Consider the following 19610-nt stretch of genomic DNA (forward strand, 5'->3'; position numbering starts at 1 on the left):
GGGTTACGGGTACCCACCCGTTTTTTTAGGCGATTTTTACTTGATAGATCGAAATGAGCTGTCGTAGAGTGTATTTTACTGCAAATAGACAACACTCTTTTCCACTAATGCAGCGCTGATATTCCCGTCTGTCTGTTCATTTCCCGGTTGTTATCAATCCTTTTTTTTACTTTTTAGCAAAACAATGCTACACAACTGCAAACTCCATCAGTGCTCTTTTAGAGCCAATTTTCTGAGAACGCTATTGCATATTTATTTTAGGCAGCAATATGTTTTAAAAAAAACCTTGTTGCTAACAAAAATGAGGGGCCCTACAACGCAGCGTACCTCAACAGCACTTAAAAAAACTTTCGCACCCGAAAATATATTAAGTTTGCAGTTTTTAAGCACCGTGCACTAGTAAGTGATTGTAAGGTTACTGCGGTGAAACAATGCCTTGAACAAATTTATAAGAAAAATTTTCCGGCTAGAAAAAATTTTTGAATTTATATGAAGGAGTACTCATACCCAACATTTCTGGACAAAAGCACTTGTGAGCAAGAAACCGTTTATGAACGCAATTTTTCCATATAACGTTAGCGGTCACTATAATGATCAATATATCCGCACATAACCAGACAGCGTTCTTGTATTTTTCCATTAACGATTTTACTATCGTCAAAAGCGTTCCCAACTGATTTTCTATGGCAGCCTTAACTGTTCGATGCTTTCGATGGAATCACTTTAAGAGATAAGGTTTATAGGGTTTATCGCCCCAAAGCGATCAGGCTATGAGGAACCCCGTAGTGGAGGACTCGGGAAATTTCGACCACCTGGTGTCATTTACCGTGCACTGATATGGCACAGTACACGAGCTTCTCGCATTTCTTTTCCATCGAAATGCGACCGGCGTGGCCGGGATCGAATCCGCATCTTTCTGCTCAGCAGCCGAGCGCCATAACCACTGAGCGAGCCCCCGCGGCGGGAAAACACGTTAAAGAAAAATTTTACTGAGAATGAAGCATTACATTCAATATTCCTTAATAGTCACTTACGATTTTGTAATTTTCTGAATTTTTCTTTGAGATTGTTGGACATGTCTGTGCGGTTTTAACTCGGAACATACCGAATTATACAAGTTTTCTTAGTCTCTGAAACCGGGCTTCAGGAAAAAAGCATGTGAGTAAAATTTATTCATGGCAGAAAATTTATAAAGCATCGTGGTCTAACGAATGTTAATTTTGCGATAACTCATCTAAGCGCGTTAATGCAAAACTTTTCGGGACGACTCTGTCACGACTGTCGTTGAGGAAGGAGTTTCGGAACAAATTCCTGTAGACGGTCGATCCAGAACTCAGGAAGGGTCTCATTTTTATTCCTTTCACACGAGCGCACGGGCCGCCATGCACCTTCTTCTTCTATGTCGAAGCTAGCATGCCCAAGTGTTCACGACAGAGATCTCGACTGAAAAGCACTAAAGAAACAGAACACCCTCGCAAAATAGGACAGGCAGCTTGATTCACCAAATCATCTGCGTGAATGAACCTCGATCCGGGGGTGTAGCTCAGTGGTAGAGCGCTCGCTTCGCATGTGAGAGGCCCCGGGTTCGACCCCCGGCACCTCCAAAGAATTTTTTTTGGTTCTAAGAATTCGACAGCACAAATAGTGACGGCTTCAACGACGTACATTTCCTGTCTGGCCTGGCAGCCTTACCTTAAACTTTCGGCACGATTGAGTTATGTTCAGAGCAACTAGTGGGGTACTCGCAGATGTGTGTACCGTCCTGAACACAGCTGCCCAGGAAGACCAACACCTGGCTCAAATGCATCGCTGTGTCGTGAGAGTCACCTAGTTGTCCGTAAATTGCGCGTCCATTTAATGCGCCAAGGGGTTCTGGTCCGGAGGATACGGCTCTGCCTCCCTTACGCTCGGTACTATAAGCAGCCCATAAGAGTAGTAAACAAGCTGGCGGTGTGCAATCTACATTTCCTATTGGATTTCATCAGCACATCGCTGTTATAGGCTGCCGGAGCATTGCTTCGCCTATGAAGCCGAAGGATTAGAACATCGATTCGAGGATATTTTTACGACCACCCCTTCTAGCTGTAGTGGTCATGGCGATATAAATATATCAGCCAGAGCAATACGCTTCTTGTTAGTGCTCTCACCTCTTGGGCACTTCTATCCCCTATATTAAAAACCTCTGTTTAGTAACACGTTTTCAGTTTCCCTAGGAGAAAATGAAAAAGAAATACGTCACACATATATTTGCTGCTGCCGTGTTACTTCAGTTAAATTTTTTGTCTTAGTTGGGGTTTTAAATATGGGTAAAATACCTACTGCCCAATATCTTCACTGGCTGTTTTTAAATGTCAATGAAGCACATTCGTAATGGGCATAATGTGCCTGGAAGATGATATACAACCATCCTCTTCACGTGGCAAATGGCGAGCAGCCCACTTGTTCTGGGGGCGTCTATTCATCATTGTTTCGTTACTTTAAAAACGCCACACTGCTGTGGGATGTACAGCCTACATTCATTAAGTGAATTAATTGTCTCATGCTGCTTCTGTAGGATACCTTGTCGCTAAGCAATATGTTAATGAACATTTAGGTGTTCCTTTTCATCGGACTGCACGGCCAATGAAAAAATCTCATGTAAGACCGGCATTGTGAACCTGTTGAATATTACCAAAATCCGATTTTCGACAAATTATTGTTAATCTCAAGGAACTGTATGCCCAGAAACATCCAACCAGAGTGGCACTCAATGTTGGTGAAGTGTTAATTTTTGCCTCCATTCTCGAGCATGGTTGCCTGGTAGTGTCTTGCTTTCGACTGGATTTCATTTGCTTTTCTTGAAACTTTGTAAACAGTTCATGCACCTAGAACATACTTCACTCCAACAAATACCATGTTTAAGGAAAAAAAAGGGATTTAGTTCAGCGGTACACAACAAAAAAAATTGCAGCGCAGTGGTAGAGCACTTGCTATGAATGTGAAATGGACACCGTCCCAACCTCGAAAAAACATTGTCTTCATTTACGTGAACAGCCGGCAGAATGCGTGTGTATATTCGCGTATGGTACAGAAAATCGAAACGATGACAACGAAAACAAGATGACGTCATCAAGCGGCTGTAAGAGGCACACAAAAAGGCGATGACCGCGAATTCTGACAATAGTACACTTTACATTTGTTTATATACAGTCGCGATTGGCCGATCTCTATGTGGAGCCAGCTTTCCCGACATTCATATCAAATTTGTGACGCAACCGTTTGTCGTGCAGCGTGCCGGGTGGTGTTAAAGGATTTGTCGTGTCATATAGTTTACGTGTGGTAGTCAAGCTGGAGGCTACTTTGCGACAGGGATTCGAACCGACGGCATACGTACCGTGAATTGTATGCCTTCTCAGACTTTCGTGCCAAAATTGTGACGTAACCCTTTGTTGTACAGCGTTCCGGGTGGTATCATAGGCACGCGTGTGCGTGCATGGGTGGTGTCACACTCGGAAAAAGAAATAAACTATTCGCCTGAAATAAACTCAGTTCGCAAACCGCAGCCAGACGTAGCCGCCTTCCGTCAACGTCATGCTTTCGCATTCCCACACGTAAGCGCTCTTAAGTGCCGCTGTCAAATTTTATTTTCTGCTGAAGAGGCGGCAACTGCTCTAGCAATGGCCTGATGTCTATCACACATCTCTGGTTCCCCTCTCCCGGTGCACGCTAAATTCATTTGACATAAAGGCTTGATTCTGAAGGAATTCGCAGGGTACAAAGGACGATATTGTTGTTGTTGTTGTTAGCCTATCAAAAGATGGCACATACCCACACTGGGGGATCGGCCAAGAATCGGGTGGATATATGCAGGAATGAAATTTTAACTTTGCCTTCTTTACCGCAGACGAAAAAATATAATCCCAGGGTACAAAGGACGGTATATGCAAGTATGACATTTTAACTTTGCCTTCGTTACCGCCGACGAAAAAATATAATCCCAGCATGCTGAATATCCGTCACACTAAAGGCGCGACATAGAGAAGGTACTTCAACCAATTATCGGTTAGGTTTTCCAGACGTTCATGCCAAACTTATGACAAGGTTCGTGCCAAAATATATGAAATTCCACACGAAATGAAGGCTATACATAGGGGTTGGTTATATTCTGCGCATTTCTCTAACATCTGGTTGATATTGTGAATATGATCGATCCTGGAATACCTTTACGAAATCCTGTCTGATCACTTGGTTGATTAAAGTATAAGGTTGCCCTGCCTGACTCTGTTACGCATTAGTAAATACCTTGTAGGTAACGGGCGGTAAGCTGATCGGTCTGTAATTTTTCAAGTCCTTGGCATATCCTTTCATAAGAATTAAGATTATGTTAGCGTTCTTCCAAGCATCTTGTACGGTCCAGGCCATAAGGCATAAACCCCACAAACCAAACTAAACCAACACAAGCGCAGCTCACCATTAAGCAGGATTGGCGGTTTTTCATTTCGCCATGCACAACGAAGTATTGTGGTTGTTTTAAGCACATAACATCTACTCCAACCGTGCTACATGCAATGAAGAGCATGACAGTCGCATAATGCGCTATCCGCAGGGCAACTAGAGCCACGGAGCGCAGGAAAGTTAAGATACACGGCTTCCGCATTTCGTCTTTCGGGTGCTGAGAGCAAACCACCTTCGCTCGGCTGTTTAAATAAACATTCACCCTTAATTTCAACCTAAAATATTCGGAACACAATTTCTGCTGGCTCAGTCCTCATATGCAAGCGCTTTCTTTTCGGGAGTCCTCATTCCGCAACACAAAACCTGCATCGCCCACCTCCGCGTTCGGCGGCGAAGGATCTCTGCAGGGTGGGAGTGGCCGCTATGCCTTCGTGATACCCCGAGTTTGCTATGCCCAGCATCTTTTTTGCACAACTCCAACGTGATACGGGACAAATTAATTGCGCTCGCGTGACTTCGAACAATGGGAGGGGCGGAAGCGTGCGGATAATTGAAATTACGGTTTGCGCCAAGTTGTCAGGCTGTTCTGGTGTGTCGGCACAGGAGCGAGTACGCCAGCACTGCCATTCGAAACAGGCTCACTGTTTGCTGAAGCTACGGGAACAGCGTTGTTCGCCGGAAAGAGAAGTGGGTTGTGCTTCCTGTCCTGAAAAGTAATCTTGTGTGCTAGGTAACGAAGTGGATTTAAATTTCTCCACTACTTATATTAGAACTTAACGAGCATCATGCTTTTCCTTTTAAAGCCTCAGCTGAAATAAATATTAATGACTTACCTTATTACGAACAATTAGGCGCACTAAAAGGCAAAAAGAAACCAACTACGTATTTTCAGCTCGTATTTTTATTTTAATTTCCTCGATAATCACCGTTAACAATTCGCTGTCATGAATTTTGGCATTTGGACGCATATACGTACTATGGCAATGGAAAGAAACGCGTTGAACACAGCGCGTTTTCTTTGTTTCTTTCTTCTGATCGCGAACTTTCGTGGGTGGTAAAAAAAAAGACGTTACAGTCGTCCTTGAATGCATTACGGACAATTCTAGTGTCTTTTTGCTGTACATGAAAAAGGAGTTTTAGAAGCACCACTGTGCCTTGTATAATGAGTGCATTTCAATGCATGTCAAAAAAAATAATATAAATTATTCCTAGTGGCTTGCTTTCAACCAAAGCAGAAACCGTATATTTTCCATTATCTACAAACTGCACAAAAAGAATAGCTGCAAAGTCGGAATTCGACACTACAAATAACCCTTCGATTACCAACCGTACGCAACATGCAATAATTTTTCAACTCACACAAGCTCTTATCGTAGATTGGATAATTTTTGTGTAACCAGCACCCAGTACGTGCCCGCAAATTAAGTGATTATTTTATGCGAGGCGTTTTTAGGGGACCGTGGCGCTTGGATCCATGACACAGGCTGTAATTTGGATCTACAATAAAAGATGCCCAAATTTTAGCTGGCACATCACCAAACAATATTCTTTTTAGTTTGTGTCTATAGACGGTGTTTGTTGAATAAGGCCTTTATTTATTTTAAAGCATTTTTTATTCCTTACACTACTTTCCTTATTAAAGAATATGCAGTGTCCCCTTTCCCCGCAACCATTTTATAAAGTGAAGAAATATTATATTAGTATTATCACATTCAAGTACGTAAGCACTAGCTAAGTGAATGGCTTTCTTTAAAGCATTAGGTCGCCACACTGGGCCCCAATAAATGTACAAAATGAATTAGCAGTACACTATACTTGAGGAGTTCTAGCAGAATCAGTGAGCAGTTATCTTTTCCGCCTCGTGAACCAAGTTCCCCGACAAACCCCTCTCTTATTTAAGATACTATTAGATGGCTCTCTTTCATCTGTACACATTCATTATCGTTTCAGCTTGTCTTTGTTGTCGGGAAAATTCGGTGTGTGCCGAGCAGTTCCCAGAACAAGGAGACCACTCGAGCTGTGATTCATAAGTGGTGGAAGCACCCTTCGAAGTTCAATTCCCCAAACTCTCGCTTTGAATATGTCTTTCGCCTTCCCCGGAGTTACGTTCGGGTCATCGCATGCGTCTACTGCGCAAAAGTATGCAGGAGAGTAACCGAAAGCTCTCCACGCCATTGAGAATCCCAGGTATTTTTCCCGAATTCGTAGTTATATAGAAGACTGATTTAATATCTACACCAAGGTCAGTTCCTACAGTTAGTGGGACGATCATAAAGGCAACTCAATGATGTTCTTGACGTGACCGAGGTAGGGAAGACTTGGCTCCTGAATCACGATTGCGACATCTCCAACTGGCAATCTTCTGGCAGCAGCTGCGATAAATAATTAGCATAACTTCAAGTGGCTGCGGGCTAGACAAGGAGAATATCGTGGAGCGCCTCCAGCAGCCTGGCGAATCATTATCCCATTTCTTCAAAGACATCCTCACATTTTGCCGCCGAATCAATGCCGCTTTTGCTGTGGTGTATTTACTTTCTTTGAAGAGAGACAATAAGCTTACGCAACATGAAAAAAAAAAACTTCCGTGGGCACACAGGCGACTCCTGGGATACTGTAATTTACTTCGAAAGACTTTAGCCTGTAATGAATCGTTCTGATTTTTTCTAGCTAAGACAAAAAGCTTCACAAGCCTCTAGAGACCTTCGCACTGCCGGAACGCTTATCCACTCCGCCAGCATAAAGCTCCGACACACCGAAGTGGCTGAAGAATCAGCCATTGCACTCGCCATATCTGATCACGATCCATCTCGAAAAAACGTAGCAGCACGAAAAAATGTGGACGAAATAGATACACATACGACAGAAAGAATGCTGCACTTCGAACTGATTTTTATTGAAAAACCCAAAGCTGAAATATAGCGCTACTATCACCTCGTGGCAATCAACCTCATTGGTTCAAAAACGACATTTCACTATCAATAAGAGACAAGTAAGTGATGCTGACACACTGACCACCTGCTTTACTGATGTGATAAGCCTCAATAATTACTCTTTCCATCCGATCCTTTTCATGCCCAAGAAACTCAGTTTTTCGAAACATGGGTTTACATACAGCCCCGGCGGTGAATAGCAAGATGACACTCTTTCCTTCTTACACCAGAATGTAATGCTCAATACGTCTCCCATTAAAACAGCGTCCAGTTTGGCCAATGTAAACTCTGTTGCAAGTGAGCGGAGTGGTTGTGTAGCGGAGTAGACTACCTTAGTACTGCAACGGGTGAAACCGAGTTGGTGGTTGATAGTACAAGTCGGGTTTTTCTTTTTAACCATCATTAGACAAATTTTAGATAGCTTGCTTGGGGCGGAGAAGAGCACGTTTACATTGTATCTGCTTGCAACTTTCTTAAGGTAATGAGATGCTCTCAGAAGGTAGGGAATTACTCTCTTATCTTGCTTATCCAGCTTTTTGATGTGCTATTTCTTTTGTAACAATGTCTCAGCGACAGCTGACCGTGAATCTGGGGGAAAGCCGGGCATGCGCAATCGCTCTGTTTGTATTTTAAAACTTTCAAATATTTGATGTGGACATGACTTTTCCAAAGCGGAATTGCGACAATTCATGGATATTGCTCTTTTGTTTGTTTTTGAATGAGCACTAGTGTAAGGAAGGAGTGTATTTTGTGACCTAGGATTGTACATCCAGCATGTATGCCCATCCAAAAAATCAATTCTTAGGTCAAGAAACAGTATAGAATTTGCACTTCAAAGGCAAACTTTAAACTTTTCGCAACCCTTTTTAACCATGCGAGAGCATATGGAAGCGCTTCGTCATTCGATAAAACATGCGCCTTGTCCACTATCTCAAGATAATAGTCAACATATCTAAACATGCGCATGTTAGGGGGTAAGCTGAGCAAGCTTTTGTGAATGCAAGAAAGAAAACTGTCAGAAAGAACGGGAGCCACACACGACCAATTTCAGATTCCTGCTTTTTTTGTGTAAAACCAGTTGTTGAAATTAATGGCAGTTGACTGTAGATAAAACTCTATAAGGGCTAAGAAACGGTCACTGTCCACACCCGCCTCTTTTGAGGCATTTCTCCCGAATCCTCAATTACCGATCTAACCGCCTTAAATAGTTATTTTTGGGGTATGGAGTAGTAAAGATTTATATATCAATGGAGAACCCGAAGGTGGCTCGTGAAGTCTTGCTGATCCCTTGGTTCAGTACTTCTGCTATCTTGTGCGAGCTTCTAACAAGAAAGGGGTCTTCACTCTTCAATGTCGTCAGCTGTTTCTGGAGGTACTTTCCTATAGCTGACTGCCAGCTACCCTTTTGTGATACTATTGCTCTAAACGGGAAATCAGGCTTGTGCGTTTTGCACGAGAAGAATGCTTCCAGAGTGCAAATGTCCGAAATCTTGACCCTACTCGCAAGTGATTCCAGGTGTATATCCTGCAACAGCCTGCGGGCTGTAGCCTTCTGTAGTCTGTTCTTCAGTATAGTTTTCTTTAAACTTTTCTTGATGGCTTGAATACCTTTCTGTTCTTACGTTCCTTTGGGAAGCACTGCAAAACCACCCTCTTTGTCGGACTTGACTATTATTAGGCTGTGCTGTTTCAAGTAGCCGACAACCTTTTTCTGCTGAAGCACGCGTTTAGAAGTTCGACTCACGTTGTTTGCAACGGATTGAGTTCCATCAGAAATGGCTTTATCTTTATCTCGCACCTTTACTCTTCCGGGTATACGCCGCACCATGGCCAGCCGTTCCTGCTCCCCGGCATTCGGCTCAAACCAATCCTTCTTGAAAGACTCCGCGAACTTATCCGAGAGCTCCACGTCTCTCATAACGTCGACGTTGTGGAGCTGTGTTTCCGCAGGCGTTATTCCGCTTAATAAAACGGCGCTTTTTCCAAAGCGGTCATGTCGCGTGCGCTGTGCCACGTTGGTCCAGTCATTCTGACATTCTGCATTGGTAGCGTTGGCTTCTTTTTGCCCGAACAAGGGCATTGTAATCGCCAGGCCAAAAAGTACAGCAAGGTAAAAATAGTAACACAGGCGGCCGTCTGAGCTGTGGGTAAGCCACACGCTATTCTCATTTTTGATTGGGTTATTAATCCCATATTTGGGCTGTCCTGGCAGGTACGAATGGAGGGCAAGGTTGTATTATGATCACGTTTTGGCAGTTTGGCTGACTTACTCTGTGGGCTACTGCAGCCAGGAACTTCCTTTGCGGAGCGTCTATTAAGTTCTGACGATGACTAAAACAAAGGGAAAGGGCTTGGTGCGCAGGAACAAAAATTTCCTGGTTTCTACGTGGCTAACAAAACCTCAGATAGGCGCGCTGCTTTTCGAACCCCTCAACCCAGCCTGCATAACGCTGGCGCAATAAATTATATACTCTCAGCAAAAGCCAGTCAAAACAAAAACACCCAGCAAATAAAAACACATAGGTTGTGTACCTAGTTACAAGTCAACTTTGCAGATAATTGGCGTTTCTTATGAAAATCCACCAAGAATTCTGAACTCATTCACGCAAAACCAAAACCCCTTTACAGACCGCACTCCCGCTTACGGGAACACATGAGCTTAATCGACATATGTTTTTTTTTTTTGTGCAAGAAGCCATCTCCAGTTCCCACTAGGTCAGCACCGGTGTCGCCATCTGTCGTTTAACTCCCAGGTCTCTTCTTTTTCTTTTCATTTTAGCGAAACAATCCGACAGAGCTGCGAGCTCCATCAGTGCTCTTTTTGTGCCCTTGTTTTACATTCGCCAATGCGAACTCGTTTTAAGCAGCATTCCTAAAAAAAACTGTTGAAAAACAAATTACAGTAATTGCGCACTAGAGGGTACATCGCCACTCCTAAGTGGACCTCAGGAACGGCCAATTATAATAAGCCAGCTTGTAATGTTTAAGTAGCTGGCACCATTAAGCGATTTTATGGGCCCTCGTACAAAGTAATGCTTTCAATTGCATTTGAAAATTAAATTTCTTGGTTATAAAGAAGCTAAACATTTACAGGCTCAAGTGTAAAAGCGCCATCTTATGCACTGTTTCACTTGCAACATCCCAAACAGTACAAGTTCCATCAAGTTCTAAAACCTGGCTACACATGCAGAAAAAGACGGGTGATTTCTCAGGAATTCTTTGTGAAAAAATTCTAAGCGAGTCGTCATGTCATGAATGCTAATTTTCGGATTACACATGCGTATATGCCCATTCATGGAGAAGTGCTTTAGGTCGACTCTGTCGAGACTGTCGTTCAGGTATGGATTCTGATGCGGAAGAGCTGCAGTCAAATTACAGATTTCAGGCATGATGTGAGTTTTTCTCTCTTCACACGAGCGCAAGGGCCTCCGCGGATCTACACCTATGCAGCACGTGATATTCCCGTGTCTCGTAGATAGTCGCCGCGACTATTTCAAAAATAACGCTGCAGGGACAATCTAACAAAAGGGCAAAATAGCACAAGACCCCTCGCTTCAACAGACTATCTGCGGTCTTCTTACTTGTCCCGGGGGTGTAGCTCAGTGGTAGAGCGCTCGCTTCGCATGTGAGAGGCCCCGGTTTCGAACCCCGGCACCTCCATTGGATATTCATTTTTTTCACTTTTTGCTTCTGAAAAGTAGAACTGGACTGCTGAAATGGTCACGACTTCAGAGGCGGCACACTTCCTGTATTAACTGTCAGTGCCCTTGCTTAAACTCCATGCGTGACGCCGTTATATTCAGAGTGATTGGTGGAGTTATAAGAGATGCGATGTAATAATCTTTGGTAACGCGTTTTAAGGAGTACTGGAAAAAAAAAAACAACGGGAAATACATCACATATACACCTGCAGGTGCCGTGTTCCTCCACCCTTTGTTTTCTTCTCAGCTTGGTCTGAGTCAAATTCTTGCTGTAGAATATCTCTAATTGCCGTTTTTAAACGGAGATGCAGTAAACTCGAAGTTTTCTTAATATGCATTAAAAACCTTGAGAAAAATCCTCTTCGCCAGTCAACTGGCGGGCAGCCTACCTTTCCTGGGGCTGTCTACTAACTTACTTATCATTTGTAACGACGCAGTACAGTTCTGGGATGTTCTACAGGAACTTTGAAACAGCGAATTAATCTGATTCCTAATTATGTACGATGCCTTTCTGGTTTGAAATATGTTGGTGTAACCCTGGACATGTTCCTTCATAACGAACTGCTCAGCCTGTGGAAAACTAGCATGATGGACCGGCATTGCGAATCTCTTGTATTAAGAAAATCCCATTTGAGATGGTTGTTAATGTCAAATAACTATGTGCCTTAAGAGACTTCAAACCGGACTGGCATTTCCTCTTGGTGATGTGCTTGCCTCCATCGCAGTGCTCGTTTACCAGGAACTGTATTTCATACTTCTTTCCAAACACTTTGTATAAACATCATGCTCATGAAACATTATTCACTGCAATAAATATCATGTTTAAGAAAAAAAGGGTGTGCAGCTCAGCGGTACACAATAAAAAAGAAGTACAGCTCAGTGGTAGAGCGCTCGACACGCATATGTGAGAGGCACCGGGTTCAAACTCTGACACCTCCACTGATGACTATTATTTTTTTTTCTGCCGCAGGCGCAATCGCTGCATTTTTTAGCAACAGCCTAAAGTCTCGAAAATTTCGGGCTGGCTTCTCCAGCGGCGCAGCCTAAATTTATTCCACAGGAAAGTATAATTCTCGAGCGAATGGCTGGATACGGAAGACACTGTATGGAGATACAAATTTTATTTTTTATTTTTTAATGTTGTCGAAATAAAATAAATCCTAGCAAGTTGAATACCCGCCGACCTCAAAGCCCGTGACACAAAGGACCCCTCAACTAACGAGAAGCAATGTTAAAAAGAAAACGATTGCTGTAAAAAGATTCGACTGGTGGAGCTTCTCACGACCAGCTCAGCATGCTTTTTAAAGGCTACTAATTTGCTAATTAACTCAGGTTAGTTAGCTAAGTAATAAGACGTCTTCTTTAGAGTGTAAATTGATTTTTAATTTATAATTTGTATAGCCAGTTCTGAAGTGACCATTTCAAGTTGTTTTGGTCGAAATAAATTATGAGCGATTTATTTTTGGTCTCTTAATGTAAAGCCTCTGAGACAGGTTTCTGCGGTGGCTCAGTGGTTATGGCGCTCGGCTGCTGACCCGAAACACGCGGGTTCGATCCCGGCCGCTGCGGTCGTATTTCGATGAAGGAAAGATTCTAGAGGCCCGTGTACTGTGCGATGTGGTCGATATTTCCAGGTGGTCGAAATTTCCGGAGCCCTTCACTACGGCGTCCCTGATAGCTTGAGTCGCTTTGGGACTTTAAACCCCCATAAACCAAACCATAAACCAAACCGAGGTTTTCAAAATGTCACATGCCCTGAAACGTGGCCTCAATCAGGTTCATCGGTTGCAAGAAGCCTCAGGGAATACACAGGGAAAGGCTCACACCGATGGTTCTGGGATGAACGCAAGCATTTCATCTCGCGGTGGTGCAGCACAGGTGCCAGTCCGCTGAAATTTGGCAGATCGTTGTTTTACTGACCGTTGTAGACATGGCAATACCCTCGTGTGTGAATTGGACAAGATTTCATGCTGAACTGCAAGGAAAACCCCATAAGTGGTTCTGAGAAAAAAGGAGCCGTGAAGCGTACATGTAGAAGAGTGAAATGGTAGAAAACCAGAACAAAGTATTTTCAAAGAACAAAGAAAACACTTTCGAAGAACGAGCAAAACCACACAAATATTGGTAGGATTCAACTATTCTTGAACCTATTGTATCGAGCGTAAGCTGCATTGTGCTTGATTTAGCAGCCTGTCTGGCACTGCTGCGTTCTCTGCGGCTAGTGAGACTGGCTTGCCGACGAGCTTTATCCCCCGGATGATCGGATTCGGCCTGACGCTGATGCCGAAGTCAGCGCGCAGACGGTCCAGCCACCGGCGCAGCGTCTGATATCATGTGTGAAATTGTTGCACATTCAGACGATGTTTTTGGTTAATTAATTTCAAAGCGATGCTACCACTGGATGCTATATGTATCGGGAAGTGCCTCCTGATGGTCTCATAATTTAACTTCCCAGCACGAGTGGCAAAGCAAGAAGGTTATACGACGAAATGAAGGAGCGAGCACTGATCATAGTCGAAAAATGAGAAGAAACGTAAAATTTTAAGTGACGAAGACGCGTGGCGATTGCTGGATGAAATATATTCACCAGAATTCTAGTTTTACTTCATTTCATTTCATTTATTTCATCCTTAAAGGCCCGAAGGCATTACATAAGGAGAGGCTTACAACTGGTTTTGTGTATATGCACTCATGATGAAAACATAGGCACAATGAACTTAACACTGAAACTGTAAACAATAAAAAGCGGTAAAATAATTAGGATCAAGCGGTTACAAAAAGGGTAAGCAAAAATATTTAAAAAACACAATAATACAGGGAAACGACACAGTAAAAAGTACAGGGCAACTACAGGTTCACGTGTTCTGAAAATCACTACTGAGTTTCGCGCGAAATGTTTTGCGATCGTTGCATGAAACTGTGTCGTTTGACAGGGCATTCCAATGGGTTGTTGCGTCAGGAAAAAGAGCTGCTCATTGCTAAAGTACGGCTCTTGATGCTGGCTATGGGGTGGTTGTGGCTGAGGCGACTGGAAGTTCTGATCGGTGGTTTCAGCAGGGGGTGCTTTGACGTCGGATGGTAGAAAAAGCTGTGTAGTAGGCAAAGGCGTGAAATAATGCGGCGTGACTCAAGTGTGGGGAGGTAGATATAACGTTTGAGTGCAGTGATGCTAATTTTTTTTGTGTATTCAGAGGTGATAAAACGGGTCGCGCGGTTTTGGATGGCCTCAAGTTCGGCGGTGTGGTAGGCTTGAGAGGGATGCCAGATGGATGATGCAAATTCAAGTTTGGGACGAACAAATGTTAGGTAAGCAATTTTTTTCTACTTCGGGAGATGCTTACGGCTGAATTGGAGCACCGAAACCGACTTCTCTCAATGAATGTCCTGGCTACCCATCTTATCTTGTTGGTAGCTACCAAGCCTACGCAAATCGACCAATACTTGGATTTTAATTCAAAGCATCTTGTTCCTTACGATGCCTTTTTCGATGCATCGCTGACTAAACATATGACAATAGTCTGTAAGCCGCAACACGATGTGTAGAATGTGAACAAAAAATCATCCGTGAACTTTCAGCCAACGTTCATCCGAGCTACTTCGTAATGAGGATGCAATAAAGAGCAAGTTGCGCATCCAGTGACCACTGATTGTAGGACTTCTCGCACAGGAGAAGCAATTCCTTGCATGCATGATATCAACAAAGCGTCTCTCGTGCATTTTCACGATACGACTTGTGCGTGGCCGACGTGCCCTCAAACAAGCTGCGAAACCATGTAAAGAACGTCAAAGACGGATTACCCAATTAAAAGATTCCTGGAGTTATCTGCAAGATTCCTTGCCTCTGCTTTGATCTTACCTACATTGACAACAGAGGAAAGTTCTCTAGAAGCATAAAGAATTATCAATATTAAGTGAAAATGATAAGCATGCCATGAATGCTCTGGCGGGCCACGCGCAGGACAATGAAGACCAGATTGACTTGAGCAACACCTCTATATTATCTAAATCAAGAAACCTGACGAAACGCCTTCTGTTCAAATTCTTATGCATCCAGACCACGCCAGGTACTTTTAAAAAAAAGAACAAAAGCTCCATTCCAAGCATCTGCACCCGATGATTACGTCATATCTCCGCATATAAATTTGGCACCGAGCCTGCCTGGCTCGTATTGAACAAGAACCCCATACGGATTTCGAAATGTCTTTTCTTTTTCTACTATGGTCAGTGACTACTCCTTCATTTATCGAATCACCACGCCTAACCAGTCTGATTAGGCTTTCGACTACATGTACATAGGTATCTGTCGAATGGAATATATTGGCATATACGTGGCCTTGCTTCAGCTGCAGCATAACGATTATAACGAAATGGTGTATCCGCACCCATCTCGGACCAATCGCGGCGATTGGTACCCTTTGTAATCACTGCTGTTTCGCCTAATATTGTTCTTTCAGTCGAGGAGCATTGAGGGTGCGAGCATACGATTGGCTCACGCCACGTGACATTTTTTATACTTCCTTGATTTAAGTCTAAAGCAAAAAGAAACAGCTAACCGAGGAAAAAAACTGAAAATGGCTGTTGTCGGTTTTCTCTACAAATTTTTCAATGAAGCTTTTCCGCTATTCTTGTTGTCTAAAACACTAGCATTATATTTTGGGTAATTGTCCACTTATGAGAACTTAAGGCTAACCAACTCGAGAAGCCCACTTAACGCTAAGCACAAATGTAGTGACACGCTGTAGAATGAACAGGTGTTCATATTGCGAGAGCATTAGAAAGATGCGAATTCCTCGTGTCAACAAGTTATAGAATAAAACGAGATCTCAGAGCAGTTACTTAAAAGATAGAAATGTGCCTGAGCATCTGTCGCGTACTTAAATCCTCCTTGTGACTAAGCATGTGTGCTGTCATTGTGTTTTCTTCGCCTTTCGCAATTTTTGCGTGTATGCCACTCAATAGAAAAGGCGCGCACAGTCCTTTAACCTTGGTGGCGTTTAAGTACGAAAATTGTTTCTCAAAACTAAACAACTTCACTCGTATATACTTCTCACCTTTCGCAGTTACGCCTCGAACAATCTTGGCAAGTATAAGTAATGCCGCCAGCCGCTAGGCGCATCCGTAGTACTCAAACGGATCACACTGGCGGGAAGCAGCACAACTATGGGTTTTCGTTTCGTCTCTGAGAGCACGAAAAATATCCCTTTCCGGCACACGTGCTTCTTCAACAAGAAGAGTCTGCGCACCGTAAACAAAAAACAAAAGAAAGAGCCAAAATACGGGGGGAGGGCTCGCTGTGCGTATGACCGGGCAGAAGTTAGACGGACACGTTAGCAGGGGCCGCCCTTCTCTGTAAAAGTGATCACAGCTGGAGGGGAGGACAGAGTAAAGGAATATATGACGTCATATCCAGTGGCCACGAGAGCGAAGGCCAGTCGAATCACTAGGGAAGCCACGGTCGTCTTGTTGCACCAGGAATGCTGTATGAGCCTAACCGCTAATCGCACAAGCGAACCCCTGGTGTGGTGCCATCGCGCTTGCGCGCTCCTGAATGAGCCGACAATAATGACACTCCTTGTGAGCACCGCACTCTTCTCACGAACAAGTGCCTTACGGCCCCTTAATGGTTCCTTTTCGCATTCCCCGAAATAAGCCTCACATCCTCGCTTTTATTTCTGAGCAACACAACTAAACGAACCCGCCTCCCATAAGGTGTGTGCCAAATAAAGTCTCGTCCTTTTTTTTGTCTTCTTTAGCCATTTTCGTTTGAAATTGTTTGCTTTTTATACTCCACTCACACTCCGTATATTATTTCTTCGTATTTCTTTGGTTTTGTCTATTGTAATATAGTTAGAACGGAGGCGCTGCGAACTTAGAAGACCTGAAGGACAGGTTCATTATGAGTCGCAGAGGTAGGGACTTGTCTGCCTCCCACAGAAGGTGGGCTCCTACTTTCATGCGAAGAAGGGTGCAATGATTGGCATCTAAAAATAATTTATCCATGCAGAGCGCACTGTTCTTCTAATCGAATTAGCTGTGCTCAATTTCTCTGCTGAAAGTTGCGAGTAAAGTCTTGCCATTCATATAGCATCCATTAGTAGCATCGCTTTGAAATTAATTAACCAAAAACATCGTCTGAATGTGCAACAATTTCACACATGATTATTAACTCGTACTATTGCTAAACGGCACTACTCTAGCCCCTCCTGTTCGCAATGGTGGTATATTCAATGACAACCGAAATAAAAAATGTCAACTGTAGAGTGCATATTGCAACCGCGCAGAACAACGAGGGACGAAGAGAAGAAATCACGGGACAAAACGCGGAACTTCAGTTGCAGTTCCGCACTTTGTACTGTGCTATCTTCTCTTCGTCCGTCGCCGTTTTGAGCGGTTGCAATATGCACTCCATAGTTAACAATACCTATCCCTCTTTTGCCTGTCACATGTCATCTGTAGGTTAACTGTAGTCCTGATCTCGGTGGCGTTTTGGCGGTTTAAAGTTGCTCTGTGGCTCTGCGGGCAGCATAGGATTGAATTCTACATGCATAATTTTTTAATCCTTTTCCTGGGCTTGTCGATGTCGTCCGCGAGAATGGGGTACAGGCGACGTTCTCTGGGCACCAGTATATGGACGTGTCACACCTCGGCGCTGATGCCAATACATGGAGCAGCACAAGCTATTGTGAAACGCTACTGAAATACTGTACATAAGCCAGAATCGGAAGCGAGATGACGGCTTTCACTTCGGAGGGAGCTGCGATAATTTGTTTTCTTGTGTATCGGCTTTCTGCAGCTAGCGCACGGTGCACACAAAACGCGCCTCCAATCTGCGGGATGGGCACGCCGAGATTACGAAATATTTACTGGAATGCACTTCTGTGCAGCTTTTCTTATCCCTTTGCTCTTTTGAAGCTCGCTATGAAAAATGAAAATGACGAATACCACGCGATGAAACGGGGCAGGGTGCAAAAGAACCTGAAAAAAAGGTTGTACTTGGTAATAGTGAAGAAAAAAATTAGCGAAAACTTATCGCTTTCTCAAAAGTCAGTCTTGCCTTTGCTTTTGTATTAAGAGTGAAATATCTTAGTCTTTTGTCGTGTTATGTTAGCTAACGTAGCAGAACACTTACCAGAAATTAAACATGAGGAACAATTCGAATCACTTTCAGTGCTGGAATGACAGGTCAAAAAAATTGTGCAGTGCCAACAAATAAATTCGTCAGTGTCTGTTCTAGGAAACAGTCACCTGACGTTTTGACGCAGCCAGTGTTTTATGGTTTTAATTTAATTTTTAAAACCAAGCTTTTTTCGCCTGCATGGGATTAGCTAAACTGTGTTAAGTTTTCTAGAAAAGATGTATAGTTTATTTTGCCCCCAGTAATGCAGCGATTTTGCTTGCTGCTAATCTTTCTTAGATGAGTTAAAAAGTAAAATATTTTTTTCAGCGATTGACTTGGAGTTAGATTCCTTCAACATGTTAAACCTTTGCTTTGTAACAAAAACTTAAAACACCCCTACACCTCCTCCTTATGTTTTACAGGTTGCTCTTAAGGAATATGTACCGCAACTACTGGCATACAGTCTGTGGGATATACATGTTTAAAGTAAAAAATTTTTTTCTTGTGCGGTCTATCGGCACAGAATTTACAGGACTTTTTTAATCCATTATCCGTAAGCATAGCATGATCCTAGCAAGATTTTATTTCTTGAAGCTCTGTCAAACTTGCTTAGCGGTTTTTCCTGCCAGCGCATAGCTGACTGGACGATCGGTACGTGCTTACTGGCACCACTCGCTGTCTCAATTTCGAAGAACTTGAACATAAGCAGAACTATGCAAGTAGGTGCCGACTAGCTGTAAAGCTATCCCCTGAAAAGATATCGCTTCACTGAAGCCGGTTAGCGTACGTCTGCTCTTTATGATATAGCAGCGAAGATACCGAACACAATGACGAGCCTTCTTTCGACGCACAAACCTAAGACTGTTATTGCTCCGACCGCCCTGGTTCCAAGAATCGGAAACTACACGTACAGTTTTATGTACGAATGGCATCCCTGCCCCTGCGGACTGAGTACCGAGCGCAGACAATCTATTTAAAAAATTGACCAACAATATAGCGTGTTCAGGCCAAATGCGAATTAGGTGCGCTAGCACTTCGGCTTCGGTGTTTCGGTTTCACGGGAGAGTCGCTGAAGCAACGCCTTAAGGGCATGACGCGATAGCGATAATGGGTTAACTCCCATTTATGCGGATTTGGTCGTTCTCTACTTTACATTCATAGATACCTGGGAGCCCTCACACCATTCTTCTCGCAGTGGGGCAGCGTTTAAGCGATGAGCCAGTGCCCTGCATTTGCACGTGCTGCCTCCTGTGGGGCTGGTGAGACTCAAGTTGCTCTTCCTGAGAAACCTCCCGCGACCAATCATTAATATAACGTCCCACCGTGGTAGGTGGCGGTTAGTAATTGGCCGCGAGGGGTCGTGAAAGGTCGCTCGGGAAGAGCAACCTGTGGGTCAACAGCCCCACAGGCGGCAGCACGTGCATCACA

The 19610-nt window shown here is 43.6% G+C and overlaps 2 non-coding genes across 2 annotated transcripts; both read left to right on the plus strand.

Moving 5' to 3' along the window:
* The first annotated feature begins 1532 nt into the window (after nt 1-1532).
* On the plus strand, nt 1533-1604 carry TRNAA-CGC (transfer RNA alanine (anticodon CGC)). The gene has a single exon. It is a non-coding gene; the product is annotated as a tRNA-Ala (tRNA).
* A 9348-nt stretch (nt 1605-10952) lies between these two features.
* Nucleotides 10953-11024, plus strand: TRNAA-CGC (transfer RNA alanine (anticodon CGC)). Its single transcript has one exon. It is a non-coding gene; the product is annotated as a tRNA-Ala (tRNA).
* Nucleotides 11025-19610: the final 8586 nt, after the last annotated feature.

Source organism: Amblyomma americanum, chromosome 2 (assembly GCF_052857255.1).
Source record: "Amblyomma americanum isolate KBUSLIRL-KWMA chromosome 2, ASM5285725v1, whole genome shotgun sequence".
Taxonomy (NCBI): domain Eukaryota; kingdom Metazoa; phylum Arthropoda; class Arachnida; order Ixodida; family Ixodidae; genus Amblyomma; species Amblyomma americanum.